The sequence below is a fragment of the Protopterus annectens genome, chromosome 2.part0 (genome assembly GCF_019279795.1).
Source record: "Protopterus annectens isolate FY-2018-M chromosome 2.part0, PAN1.0, whole genome shotgun sequence".
NCBI lineage: Eukaryota > Metazoa > Chordata > Ceratodontiformes > Protopteridae > Protopterus > Protopterus annectens.
In genome coordinates, this window is record NC_056728.1 from 532,567,101 (window position 1) to 532,583,649 (window position 16,549).

The window sequence follows — 16,549 nt, forward strand, 5'->3', positions numbered from 1 at the left end:
AAATAAGTATGTGCATTACTATGATTTTATTTCAGAAGAAAGTGTCATGTGATACATTCTAAGCTGCAGTGCAGATATATGAGATATAGCAGGCTTTCATCACAATGATTCATGCATAACTAGAGATCAACATTGCTTTGTAGTCTGTTTCTTTTATCTCATATACTAATAATAACAATTTTTATTTAAATGGTAAGAACAAGTAAGAGAAGGAAGTTTGTAGTACATGTAGTTTCAAGTTTTAAAACTATTAATAGTACTGTTATGGCAGAAAATATGAATATTCTAATGCAAATAATATTTTGAGACATAATAGCCTTAGATAATAAATGTTTTTAAATTCAAATGAACATAAACAAATAATAAGAACCTATCACTATAAATTTATATTAAACAACTAAAAGGGTATTTTTTTTCGCTCTCCTCTGCTCTCTCTTTCAAGATTGTTAGAATGCTTTTATGATAATATACACATTATATAGAATAGATATACATAACATTGTTAAGATGACTATAAAAGTTTTAATATGATAACACAAGGGTATTCTCAAAAATAATGTTGGTAATGTTTCTATTTCTCAAAGATGATTTATAATAAGTCATTTATTGTATAAGTTTTAAAGTAAACAAATATTAGATATACATAATACATGTTAGTGATATTGATTATAAGTTCTATTTTAGTTCCTTATATATTATCATAGAGATTAGTTAGTGTAAATGGTATAATAACTTATTTCTTAACTTTCATATCTAATTATTACATTAATTGCATAATTGTTCTTCTTTTATTTATTATACTGTAAAATAAGAAGCTGTTATATTAATTGTTTAAGTCCTGCTATAATAGATAATCAAAATAATGAGCTTAACCTTAATTAATAAAAAGTTAGTATTTATTTAATTTTGGTGGCAGCTGGGGTACTGCTGCTTAGGATAGGGAGATAACTTGAGTGGTATTTGTTACTCGAAGTTGGAGTTTTCAACTCCAGGCCGGATGCAATGTTTAATCCAAACAATATTTTCATATGATTTTTGTCATGTGTACGTAGTTTTGACATCCACATCACATTTTATAAATTCACTGTCACTACAAATAAAAGTTAAAATTTCACTAAATTTCATAAGATGTTCACTAATTGCAGCTATAATTAATATAATACCTAAAGGAGGAGACATAATAATACTTACTTTAGTAAATGCTATTCTGATTATATGTTTTATATGTTTATAAAAGTTAAATGGTAACTTTAAAAGGAATTTCTCTAAACATTAATGGATTGAATAACCCGTGTACAAGGGGAAGTTTAATGAGATATATTAATCTGCGTAGAGCCAACCTAATATTCCTTCAGGAAACACATCTCCTGAAAAAAGATATAGATAAATTAGCCACTAATAAATATACAATCTTGGTTAGCTCAGAACACACACAGAAAAAAAGAGGAGTGGCTATTTTATGGAACACAAATATGCCCACACCTAAAATTATTAAGTCTTATAAAGATGACAAAGGAATGTTTTGCCTGGTTACAATACAGATTAATGGGAAAATCTATACATTGATTAATGTATACTGGATACCAGGATTTGGTACTAATACAGTTAAATATCATCTCAATAAGATTATATCATTTTCTAAAGGAGATATTATTTTAACAGGAGATTTTAACTGTATCCTACATGAAAAAGATACTACTACTATAGGAAAAAGGAAAATCACATCTAGTGCAAAACATTTAAAGGATTTCATTAATCTATATCATTTGAATGATATTAATAATCAGACAGATTCTAAATCATTACCATATACCTTTTTTTCTAACAGACATAGAACTTTTTCAAGAATAGATAGAGTCTTTATTTCTAACCAACTGGTAACTGACAACTAATTCTAAGATCATTTCATGCCCTATATCAGATCATAATTCAATTGTCTTTGAATTTATGGTAAATATTACTCATAATGTTCAGATCAAAGGAATACCTGCATACCTAACCCAACTAAAAGATTATAAGGATTATATACTTACAGAGGTACAACATTTTTTGGACTTAAATACTACGCCTGATGTCTCCATTATTTACATTTGGGATGCTCTAAAATCTTATTTATATGGACAAAGTATCAGATGGTATAATAACAAAAGGAAAACTTGGGACAGGGAATTAATAGACATACAAAACAAATTAGACTCATATAAACATAATAATAAGGAAAATATTATGGACAAAAAAGCCATTGAGGAAATAAACAAATTAAATGAGAAATACAAAGAAATTTTAAATCACAAAGTCAAAATAACATTAGAGAAATACAAATTTTTGTCTTACTCAATAAGTCCCAAATACTTACATAGACTTAAAAATAAAACGAAAAGGCTTAATAAACAAAATCACATCAAAGAAATTTTCTCTTCAAGGAAAAAGAAGAATGTTTCTAGTTTACCAGAAATATTAGATGAATTTAGAAATCACTTTCATAACATTAACCATAATAACATTAATATGGAATCTAAAGACAGAATAAAGAGCTTTACCAGAAAGGCTCATCCAGACTCTGCCACACTTTGCTGTGAAGGAGAGGTTAGTTTGCTGTTATTTTTTGTATTTCTGTATAGCCTTTCTATATTTTGAATACTGTAGTTTGTTTTCTTTACCTTGTGTTTTGCTTGCATTCTGTTTTAACAGCATATTAAAACTTCAAAAGAGACCACAGCTCTCTCTGTTCTGAGTCAGGCAGAATTTTTTCCCTCCCTCCCACCCATTTAAGTTGTCTTGTTAAATACCACTGTCTTTCTAATTGCCCGCCTCTTATGCTAATCTGACCATATATCTCATTTCTCTCTACTTTCACTGGCTTATGTGAGTAATCACAAAACCATCACTTTTGAAATCCCACCCGTTCAATTATTTAAATTTATTGGCCATCCTACAGTATTTCATAGTACGAAAATACAAAAGTAACCACCCCTTTCAGTCCATCTTGCTGTTTTAAAAATAGTAACTCTCCACTAAACCTTAACTTTTTAAACAGGTAAAACTCAAGTTACCTACTTTCATATCTAACTTCTCTAGTGCACACTGCAGAGTGCATTCTTTTCAATCTTACCTTTAAGCATCCCTGTTACTAGCACTTTCTCTAATACCTAAAAAGATCATCTCTACTTGACTCCAAGTAGACTTTTCTCTATCTGTTAAACCTAGCACTTGCTCCTACAGTACTTATTACCTTGATACGGCACTCTTATAGATAGCACCCCAAAAGGCAAACCCCATTTCTCGGTCACCCACGTCCCCGAATCTCTTTTAAAGTTTTTTGTCTAGTCCTTCTAGCATGTCGAGGGATCAGTTGCTAGTGTCCTCTCCTGCTCAGCTGGTGAACCTGGGAATATTGAGGCAATGTTACAATTGCCTCATGTACACAGACAACCCTCTCCTCCTCCCACAAAACACAAATACATGCGAGAGATGCAACTATACGGCCAAACTGGAGGCTGAGCTCTCTCAACATAGGACTGGCAAGACCAGTCAGGAGGAGAAGGTTACCACACACACTATAGACCCAGTCTCACATAGTACCATCACAACCTCAAATCATACACATAAACACACAAAGACATACTCGGTGGCTCTGATCAAAAATCTACCAAAACAGCAGAGGCCACCAAAGCAGACACCCAAACAACCACCACCTCAGAACACAACACCTGCAACACATAGACCTCACAATCAGAGTGTCAAACAGTCACAGCCCTTAAGGCCAAACACAATGCCAGACACACTAGTCATTGGTGACTCCATAGTCAGACACACTGACGTCCCGCTCACCAGACTGAGTAAGGAGTAGGTCACAGTAAGCTGCCTGTCGGGCGCTAGAATCCGCCACATAACGCAAGCACTCAGGTCTCTCAACAGCAGGTACAAATACGACTCAGTCATTGTCCACGCTGGTGTAAACGACCTGAGACATACCTCCTTGGACTACATGAAAAGAGACATTGAGGAGCTCTCTGATTATGTAGCCCAGGCAGGTATGACCCTGACCTTGAGCAGTATCCTACCTTCACCAAGAATGATGTCACAATACAGAGATAAGATGATCAGCTTTAACAATTGGCTTAAACTCTGGTGTCATTCAAAGGGGATCCAATGTCTGTCTGCCTGGGATGACATGCTGGACAAGCCACGCTGCTTTGCAAGGGACGGCTTGCACCTGTCACCCCTGGGATTCCGGATATTGGCAAAGGCTCTTGCCACCCCATAGTGCCTTTTTAGGCAAGGCTCAAATTCTAAACCTACCACCCTAGAACACAAAAAAGGAAAAAAACTAAAGGTAATGCTGCTCAATGCTAGAAGTCTAAATCTCAAAATGCACGCACTCGAGGCCCTTCTCAGTATGGAGAACATCGATGTCTGTGCAGTGACAGAAACCTGGTTCAAGGCTCCTGAGAGCACCCCAGCACTATCAGGTTTTACCTCTTATCATGCGTTCCGGCCCCAAAATTCAGACAATACCAAGAAAGGAGGGGGGGTATCCATATTCATCAAGGACACCCACACCTCAAGACTGGTGGCAACTCACGATGCATCGGAGACCATCCAGGTGCAATTAACCATAGGCAAGACTGCTCTGCAAATTGTAGCATGTTACAGGCCACCCTCACAAACTCAGGAACCTCACATGGCCTTCCTGAAAACACTAGAGGGGATAAATGTATCACCAAACACCATCATACTAGGTGACTTCAATTACCCTAATATAGACTGGGAACACTACTCAAGCCCAAACACCCTAGCCCAAAAGTTCCTGGAATTCATAAACTCAAATGCCATGGAACAACTAGTCACCATCCCCACAAGAGGAGAAAACATACTTGATCTCATCATCACGAACATGGGAGCACAATGTTCAACACCGGAAGTATACCCTCACTGGTGAGATCAGATCACAAACTAATCTCGCTGGAGGTCCTCATCCCACCCCACCTGAAATAAAAAGACCACAGTAAAGAACTTCTCGAAAGCCGACTTCACACTTCTAAAGACTAGTGTGGTCTCCTTTAAGGCCCCGAGCCGGCGAAAACAGTACTCAAGCCGCTGAATCACTTACAAATGCCTTCTACCAGCACCTGCAGGACTGCATGGATAAGGCAATCCCAAGCAAAACAAAGACTCTTTGTACCAAAGACAAGCGTCCAGTCTGGTGGACCCCAGCCATAAACAAACTCTACAACAAAAGGAGGAAGCTACTACAAGATAGAGCAAAATCCTTAAAAGGTAAGACACCCTTGATCACTATAAGTAAAAACTAAGAGCTCTCATAAAATCATCCAAAGCAAATTTTGAGAGAAAAATAGCTAAAGACTCAAAAGACAATCATAAGGCCTTCTTTAGCTATGTTAGAAACCTGGGAGGAAACTCCCAGATATGCTCAGAACTAGTTCAAAATGATGTGAAGATTACTGATCCTACAGACATTGCCAACATACTGGCTGACAGGTTCAGTGCAAACTTCTCCTCCCCCTCCCCCCCCAAAGGAGAGATATCTATACCAAGCGATTGCAGCCCCCCAAACATCTCCAACGCCCAAGTGAGAACTGCTCTCTCCAAAGCAAAAAACACAGCATCCATGGGACCTGATGGTGTCCCCGGCTGTGTGCTCCACGAACTCAACGAGGAATTAAACCCACAGCTAGGACAGCTGTTTAATCATAGTCTTACCTCTGGATACGCACTCCAGGAAGTGGCGACTGCAACTGTGGTCCCACTTCACAAAGGCGGTGCCTCCACCGACCCTGGAAATTACCGCCCATTAGCTTGACAAGTCTTATCTGCAAAGCCATGGAGAGGATCATAATGGACCTCATAAATAAAGACATAGGGAATTTGCAGACTTTGGATCCATCCCAGTTTGGCTTTGTCAAAGGCAGATCATGCCTTCTAAACTTGGTTGACTTTTTGAAACAGTCACCAAAGCCATTGATGAGGAAAGGCAGTCCATACAGCCTACCTCGATCTGGCGAAGGCCTTCGATACAATACCCCACTCGGGTATCATTGAAAAACTCATCAGCTTAAATGTTAACCCATACATCACAAGATGGGTTGCAAACTGGCTGAGTGACAGAACCCACAGGGTCAGAGTTGCTGGTGCCATGTCAGACTCAAAGCCTGTCACAAGTGGTGTACCACAGGGCTCAGTCCTGGGCCCACTCTTGTTTGGCATCTACTTTTCCAAAGTACAAGCAAACACAGGAGGGTTATGGCTGACAAAGTTTGCAGATGACTGCAAACTGGGCCATAGTAGAAAACACATCTGACACAGATATCCTTCAGAAGGGTCTCACAGAAACGGATAACTGGTGCCAGAACCATGGCCTAAAGTTAAATGCCAAAAAATGCATAGTCATACCCTTCGGGAAAAACAGGGTTACCCCTAGCTACCAAATAGGTGGCAATCCACTGAGCACAGAAGAAGTTATCAGGGACCTGGGGACCCAGGTTGATAGTAGTCTGTCATTCGACACCCATGTAGCTAAAGTAGTTAGGAAGACCTTCTACATTGCCCACCTTATCATGAAGGGATTCTCATCTAGATCAAGGGAGGTCATAGTCTCCTATACTCATCACTCATCAGACCAATGATTGAGTACAATGCCCCATTCGAATGTATCTGACCCGACACTTGCAGCAGCTGGAGAGGCCACAAAGTTCCTCACCAAAAGGATAAAGGGTCTCAAACATCTGTCCTATGCTGCCCGACTGAAAGAACTCCAGCTCTATTCAGTCGCCACCGCTTGCTCAGAGGTGACCTTTGCCTAACATACAAGGCCATGTCAAACCCAGATTTGATGAATATGCTTCACCTCAAAAATCTAGATCCGTCAGAGCCACAAGGGCGGAGACTTAAACCTTGACACGGCTATTAATAGGACTTGCTGGAGCGATAGATTCATCACCCAAAGACTCCCTATGCTGTGGAATAAAATCCCGGTATATGTGAGGCAGAGCACCTCGCTGGCCTTGTTCAAGAGAAATCTTGACCAATGGATGGGAGATCGCAGATATACCCCAGGGATTACCTCAGTGTCACTGCTCAACAGAGGCACAGCAAAATAATGGGTATAGTTCCCCATACTAAAGGGGTGGCGTAAGCCACAAAACTATGGGCTAGGCTTGTAAATGCCCTCAGGCAGATAGCCTAGTATGAACCTATGAACCTATGAACCTATAATTACAAACATGAACAAAAAACTTAATAAACAACAAGCTGGATTAATAGATAGAAATATTTCACATACAGAAATCATCACACAAATAAATAAACTTAAATTAAACAAAGCACCAGGTAATGATGGTATTATTCCTGAGATTTATAAAATCCTTCCAAAGAGTACCTATTCATTAATACATAAGGTTTTTATTTCAGCTCAAAATGAATTGATAATACCCCCATCTTGGCAATACACATTTATTTCATCAATCTTGAAACCCAATAAAGATCCAGCTAGTTGCACATCATACAGGCCCATTTCACTACTTAATGTTGACTACAAAATGTTCATGAATATATTTGCTGACAGACTAAAGACAATCATTCCAAGTATAATAGATATAGATCAGACAGGCTTTATTACAAATAGAAATACTTTTGATAATATAAGGAGAACTTTAACTCCGATTGATTATGCAAACAGAAAAAAGAAAGATTTGACACTCATAAGCCTTGATATTAGTTCAGCATTTGACTCAGTAAGTTGGGACTATCTGTTTATCTTATTGAAGTGTACAAATTTCTCTAATACATTTGTGAATTTAATTGAACATTTATATAAAGGAACGTTGGCATACATTAAAATTGGAACATATGTCTCGCAAAAGATACCCATATTAAAAGGCACAAAACAAGGGTGTCCACTTTCACCATTGTTATTTACTTTAATAATGGAGCCTTGGGCTAATTTGATTAGGAACAGCAATGATATAGATGGATTTGGTATAGACAAAAATACAATATCTAAAATTCAACTTTTTGCAGATGATGTTTTAATTACATCAACAGGGACAAATTCTTCTATGCAGTCATTATTTGATAAGATGATAGATTTCAAGAATATTTCAGGATTGATATTTAATGAAGAAAAAACTAAAATATTACCAATATACACAGGGAAAAATGTTCTTACTAGTGATTTTCTTAAATACATACCCAATTCAGGTCAAATAACTTATTTAGGCATAATATCAACTAAAGATATTAAATCCATTATACATCATAATTATAGTAAATGTCTTCATAATATACAAACTCATTTCAATAGCTGGAATAATATGTTTTTTACCATGGAAGAAAGACTCACAATTATTAAAATGATAATATCCCCGAAGATATTATACATAATGCAATCAATAATACTCCCACTTACAAAAATAATTATTAAGAAATTAAATTCACAAATGTTAAATTTCTTATGGGCACCTAATAGACCTAGGATTGCATTAAAGAAACATACTAATAGTTGGTCCCAAGGGGGTATAGCATTTCCAGACTTTGATTTATACACTATCTCTTCTATTATAAAAGTTATAACATTACTAATAGATCAGTCATATGTTGCAAAATGGAAGGAATATTGGGAATTAATTAGCATGCACTTCACAAAAATATCATTAGCACACAAAAATACTATTATAAACAATCCCATGTTATGGTTACTTAAAGAGTTTTGTACCTTATCTATTACACCAAAATATATAATTAGTTACCCATTAAATATTATTATTAGATATCGTAATTTTATATATACGCATCCTAAGTATAAGGAATGGAATTTTATCTTATTTCCCATAATATATACACACGGTATTCTTTTATCATCCACCTCTGAAAGAACTCTTCTAGTCACAGAGAATAATTTAAAGTATTGGTATCAGTTGCTGTCAGACAATAAAGTAAACAATTTAGACTTCTTAAAGCAAGAATTTGACTTGAGAGAAACATGTTGGTTAGAGATTCAGACTTTTAGACATCATCTTGCTAACAAACTTGGCTTAATGTTTTTAACAGTTAAAGAATCTGTTCCAATATTGATTGACTACTTGATACTAAATTTACAACAAAGGGTTTCTGATAAAGGTAAGCTCTCACATATACATAAAATTATTAGAGATGAAACTTATTATAGTTCAGATAATTACTGGAATTATTTCAATTCCATTAATGGTGAATTACCAAAACAACAAGATAAACAATATATATTGGAATCTGCTTATAAAACTACTTCTATTAATTGGAGACTTTATACCTGTAAATTTTTACATAGATCTTTTTATACACCCCTAATGATGAAAAAAATTAACAAAAAAGATAACATATGTAAGAGATGTACGGTAGAAATAAATGCTGACTGGGCACATATGTTTTACGATTGTATAAAACGGAAGGAATATTGGATGTTAATCAATGATTTTTTGCAGGCTCTTTTTACAGATAATTTCATAGTCTCTAAGTCACTTATATTATTTAACACCCCTGTTCCTAAATGTGTTAAAAAAGTTAAACTTCCTTTACTATGGTCAATTCTAGCAGTGGCTAGAAAAATAATAACTAGAAATTGGATTTCAGATACTCCTCCTTCATTTAATGAATTTAAAAATGTTATGATTGAAGTATGTCATATGGAACTAATGACAATAAAGTCAAGAACCATTAGGAAAACATCTTACTATAATATATGGATTACCTTACAAAAGTTGTTAAAACAGTCTTAGTTTTATTAGTAAGATGTTACAGTTTAATTAATTGATTTAATCTAGAGTGGATGTCTTTGTAAATACTTTAGTCGTTTTATTAGATGTTATAATTGTTTATATGTTAACTACTTGCATAAGATTGTCATAATATTTATTTTGTATGTTAAAATTAATAAACTTGTTTTAAAAAAAAAAGAATATAATGTAAATGCTAGGAGGGTCAACAGGAAACTGGTCTCACTGGAAGCTGTCCTCATCTTGGAACATGCAGACCTTTGAGCAATCACAGGCACCTGGTTCAAAGCTGTGGTGAGCATCACAGCTATACCAGGCTACACTTCCTTCCGCACATGCAGACCACAAACTGAAGGCATGCAAGCTAATATTGGCAGTGTATAAATATTCATTAAAGACACATACACACCCACACTGGTTACACAGTATGATTCCATGGATACACTTTAGGTGCTATTGACTGTTTGTGGGGCACCTATTCAAGTCATTGCCACCTACAGGAGCCCCTCCATGAATCAGGACACCCAATTTGCTTATTTGGATCTACATGAGCCTATCAAGATACAACTGGGCACCATGATTTGGGGTGACGTTTACTACCCACTGACTGGGTAGATTAGTTGTGCTCCAACTCACTTGCCTAAAGGTTACTTGACTTCATTATCTCCAATGCCCTGGACCAGCTGGTTGAAACCCAAACAAGGGGAGCTAACATTCTTGACTGGGTGCTTGCCAATATGGGTGATCACTGTTGCACCCCCATTGTGAGGGCCTCCCTGGTGAGATCTGGCCTCAAATATGTCTTAATCAAAGTAGGTATCACACCAGACACCCCCCTTGCAGAAAATACACTAAAGACATTCACCAATCCAGATTACACCAATGTATTATACAAACACATGCATGACTGCACCTTCTTGGATGTACCTGACATGAGCACAGCAAGCTCCTCATGGTGAAGCAAGCCTGCCTTGTGGATAACTGCCAGTAACAGGCTTTACAATAATAGAAAGACATTGCTGTGTAAGGGTAGGAGGGTAAGGCTAGGAGGGAGGGAGCCCCCCTAAACTGGAAACACTCCCTCCTCAGCTTAAATTTGCAAATAAGTGGTGTTGTGAAGTTCTCCAAAATAAAGCATGGGTCCAAATTAGCCTCCTCCACAAAGAACATCCACAAGGCATTCTTTAGTTACATCTGTAGCCTAAAAGGAAAGGCCCACATGTGTGCTGAACTCATGGTTAATGATACCTCATATACAGAGCCTGTCAACATAGCTAACCTGTTGGCCAATAGGTTCTGTGAAACCATCACTCTACTGTCCCCACCACACATACCACATGGCATCCCTACAACATGTCCCCTACCTTGTATCTATAAATAGTAGGTCAAAAATAGACTCTCCATGGACAAAAACACAGCATCTATGGCACATGGATTCCAACATAGGGTACTAACACAACTGGAGATCTTTGCAATCTTAGTGTAACCACTGGCTTTGTCCCAGCTGAATGGAAATAGCCACCGTTATCTGTTTGCACAGAGGTGGTTCATCCACTGACCCAGAAACTATACACCAATTATCCTGACTATCCATATCTGCTAGGCCATGAGGCAAATCATCATGGACCTTATCAACAAAGATAAAGGTAATCTCCACACAACTGACCCTATACAGTTTGGATTTGTGAAAGGGAGATCATGCCTGTTACACTTGGATGACATCTTTGAGATAGACACTTAGGACCTGGATGAGGGAAAATCTGTACAAACAGCCTACCTAGACTTAGCTAAAACATTTGAAACTATCCCCAACTGAGCCATCATTGAGAAATGCACCCAACTAGGCATTGACATTTATATCATTAGAGGGGGTCATTTGCTACCACAGTGATAGAGGTGATATAGTCAAAATATGTGAATCCAACTCTGATAGTTGAAATCTAACTAGTGTGTTCGACAGGGTTTATTCATGGTTCCTGCACTGTTTGGAATCCATTTCTCCAAAGTACATGTCTGTGGCTGGCAGGGTTTGCTGATGCCTGCAAACAGGGAGGGATCATAGAATCTCCAAAGTATGTCAACATACAACACAAGGGTCTTATATACAAAGTCATGGCTTTAAAAGCTATGCAAATATATGTATTATCATTTCCTCTGGTAACAGTGATGTTCCTGCTAAGGACCACATCAATAGCAAAACCTGACATACATACTCAGGGGTGGGAGACCTGGAAACATAGGTTGACAGCTAACCTACCTTAGATCACCATGTCTCCACAGTGGTAAGAAGAGCATTCTATCATGCTCATGTAATAAGTGAGGACATTGTCTCCAGAAAAAGTAGGCATCTTAACATCCATGTCCTCTTCCCTCTAAAAACCAATAGTTGAGTGCAATGGCCCTCTTGGTATGTACCTTTCCAAGTGCCTGCGGCAATTGGAAAAAGCACATAGTTTCCTCACAGTGGGAAATCAAGTCTTCAGCATCTGTCTGTGGTGATCATCTGATATCACTGTCACTTTAGTGTGTGACATACAGACTACTCAGAGGTGATCTCTGGCTTGTAAATGAGGTAATCACTGACTTAACTGTATTGGAAATGCTGCATATCCTTATCCATAACTCAAATGATACATGGGTTACTCACTGTATGGACCTTAACCTGACATGTGACATTGATACAACCTGCTGGAGGGAGACAATTGGCTACCACAGTTTAACGCACCTTTGGAACAGACTACACATCATGTCAAACAGAGCACCTCATTGGCCCTCTTTAGATGCAATCAGTACAATTGGATAGGTGACCTTAATTTCACCATGGCAGTTGCAACTGTGTCTCTCTTGGACAGAGGCAATAGGTACTGATTGTGTATATAAGAGTAACAACTTGGTTATGATTCTAAGGGCACTAGAGTCATTAGCTAAGTAAATTCCAATGAGCCAATAATCCCATAGACAGAAGTAAAATGCTCTAACATCCACACACACAAACTTTACTGCAGTGAGAAAAGTGCCACTACCTATTTATTTCTGCAGAACACAGCATAGTGCATGCACGCGCACACACACACACACACACAGACACACACACACACACACACACACACACACACACACACACACACACACACACACACACACACACACACATACACCAAGCTGGCTGTCATGAGATAAGACCCCCCCCCATCTCTATAGTCTCACACATTACAGTTTACAGTACTTAATGCACATACCACAGCTTGTCTGACAATATGGCTTTAGGTAGTCTTGGTGGGTGGAAAGAATTTGGAGGTCTGCATTACATGCTACACCCAAAGCAATCCAAAACCCTGTTTATTTGGAAGTCCATGGGGGATCCATATTTGTTTTGAGGAAGTTACACATACACACAGTAAGTGAACTGGAGTGAGATTAGAAACTCTATCTATCTAGTCTTACACACTGCAGATCACAGTACTTATTGGACATGCCACAGCTTAAGTCTGATATTAACATGGCTTTAGGTAGTCTTATTATAGATTACATCAGCAGGCCTTGTGCAGGATGACAGTTTGGAGGCCTGCATCACCTGCATGAGCCAAAAAGTGCAACATAATGCCAGCTTTGAAGTCAGTGTGGTATGCACACTTGCTCTTTGGGAGGTGCACGTGCACACACACACACACACACACACACACACACACACACACACACACACACACACACACACACACAGTGGGTGGGAGTGAGTTTAGAACTCCTACCCATCAAGGTATTATACACTACAGATCACAGTACTTAACACACATGCCACAGCTCAAGTCTGCATTGTAATAAATGAGTGCAGGTGAAGTAATCCTAGGAAACATAAACAAGCCCCATGTTGAACAGCTTGAGAGACCTACAGAGTCACATTGCTTCCTAGTGTCATTTGCAGCTAGTAGCCTAATAGTCAGGACCATGTTTCATAGCCTTGGTATGTGATAACAGTACCCATTGTAGGCATATGTGTCTGTTTTCATTTTTATGGGCAAGCCTGAGGCAAAGCTAAATTAGCCTTGTCAATGAGTGTGCACACAACATAATACAGTACACACCTTGTTCAGTTGTTGATCTATGTGTGGTGAAATTCAGCAGACACAGGGGTCTGCAGTGAATGTGGGTGTCATTGCTGCCATAGATACAAACATATGGCTTGACAATATATTTACATATTCATATATGATGCCATACATGTTCAAGATTTCCACATGCTGTAATAGATAGACATGATATGATTCACCACTGTCCAGATGTTTGCAGCAAGTACACAGGTTTGAATCATATTTATGTGTGTTTCACATGAAACTGTGGCTTGCTGTCAAATGTGGTATCATTTACACATGATGTGAGAGAAGACTGCCAGAACTCTAAACTTCAGATATCCCAATAGTCCTCTAAGTGCAACACATTATTCTACCCACTTCCACACATTTTTAAGTGCATTATCTAATGCTGAGCCCTTTCTTTTGGTCCTTTGTCCAGCATTATAAGTATCATAGTGCAGCTTTATTCTCTATGATCTGGGTATGTAGGGTAATACAGACATACACACACACACACACACACACACACACACACACACACACACACACACACATATATATATATATATATATATATATATATATATATAATACATATACACATCTAGCGCACTTTCTCTCTCTCTCTCTTTATATATATATATATATATATATATATATATATATATATATATATATATTTTTTTTTATACAGAATTTTGTGAGAAGCAATGGATTTGCCCTCTGCTTAACTAAGTGTATGGTCATGCTCAGTGGCATTTTGGCTTGTTTGCACATTGCTAAGCAGTGCACAAATAGGAGGTGCATCGCTTACACCAGAGACTTACTGTTCCATAAACTGACTCCAGTCCACAGCTTGCTGTACTCCAGGCCGGGATTAAGATATTGTTAGAAACACTCAAAGCTGGATCTACATACATACTCAGGTCCATAAATGAATCTACAGTTTCAATCACTGTGTACTGTATGTAATATTCACCTTTCTATTTAAGTCTTCCAAATCTCATATGCTTAATTTGTGATATATTAATCAGCATATTATACTCCTTTGACCAAATGGTCAATGTTGTCAAGTTATATAGCAGACATGACCAATCTGTAACACATGTAATCCGTATATCCAATTTCCAGTCATCTGCAGACAGACTGTAGAACAACTCAAATGAAATGGTTAGTAGCTCTAAAGAGATATCTGCACAATATGGGCTTAGGACAGAGCCCTGAGGGATACCCTGGCTATAACCAATTATTCCACTTGTCCAATTGCTGTATGATACTTGCATGTCCTATATGTAAACCATGCTGCTATCCATCTTATTAAGAGTGCATTAATACCTAATTGTTCTAGTGTATTGATCAGCATTTTTGTATGGCCCTGTCAAATCTCTATAAATTACATCACAGTACAATTTTTCATTCATATCTGTTATTATATAGTCATAGTACATCTTGTTGCAGGTGGAATTTAGATCCATTTTCAAAACATGCATGCTAATATATGGTTTCATGTCCCAACCTATACAGTTCTAATAATAACTAATCTGATATTACCTATCACATTTTAAATAGATGTTGGATATGTGGTGCAGATGTAAATGTGTAATTGCTATGTGCAATAGGTTAATACTAGTATAGCACACACACAGTCTGTAAAACATGCCAAATATCTAGATATCTTATGATTAGAACCCTGAACATCATCACACAGGCAACCTGCCTTAGGCCTTTGAGTCACAGAGGCTGCTTAATAGACAGGGGATCATTCATCACACCATCACCTGCATAAATGTGTACTTTGCTATTCTCAGTTAACTAACATTTAATATGGAAGTTCAAATTGTACATTACTCTTCTGATGCTGTGTGGCATACTAACTGTGTGAAATGCTAATGCAAAATAGATGATTTATTGTTATGGCAGTTACAAGGGGACACTGCTGTTTTGAGGAGTGCAGGAACAAAAGCCCATCTTATGCTAGGACACACACTAGTCTATCATTTAACCTCACTTTCTAACATGTCCCTCAAATGAAATATCAGTAATCTGTTGCAGTAGGACTACATGAATATTCCATGCAGCAGGCCTACTGACTACAAATGTTAACATGTCAGTGGAATGGGTGTATGTAGTACCATGTGGATGTAACTTCTGTCCAAATATCCCAGTATAATTGCCAGCATAATATACCCAGTCCATAGCTACAATAACATAACATAACAATCCACTATACTACTGTGTAGATTGTGTTCTTACCTTACAAATGCAGCAGTTGACGCATCTGTAGTTCAGGGCTGACTCTGATACAAGCAATACACAGCCAATACTTGGATAGGTAGAAGATGTGTGATTTGACTGGCCTCAATTTTCATATATGTATGTGAGTAGGAGTAAGGTGTTAGTCCCTAGGCCCCTAGGTTGTCAGTGAATGTTGTCTCTTAGCCAAAGCCAGGGCATACTAAGCACGCCAACATCTGCCTACAGGGACATCAGCATGGGGTTCCTCCTCCAAGTCCTCCTATGACTGCAGCTGTGGTGCACTAGTACTGGGCTGTGTATCCCTTCCCTTTGCTGATCCTGTTGCATCTGCTTCTGCAGGATCAGAGTGTGTAGCAGAGCACATACTGTGAATATCTGTGCACATGTGGCTGGAGTATACTGCAAGGTTCCACCAGATATATCTAGCCACTGAAACCATGACTTCAGATGCCC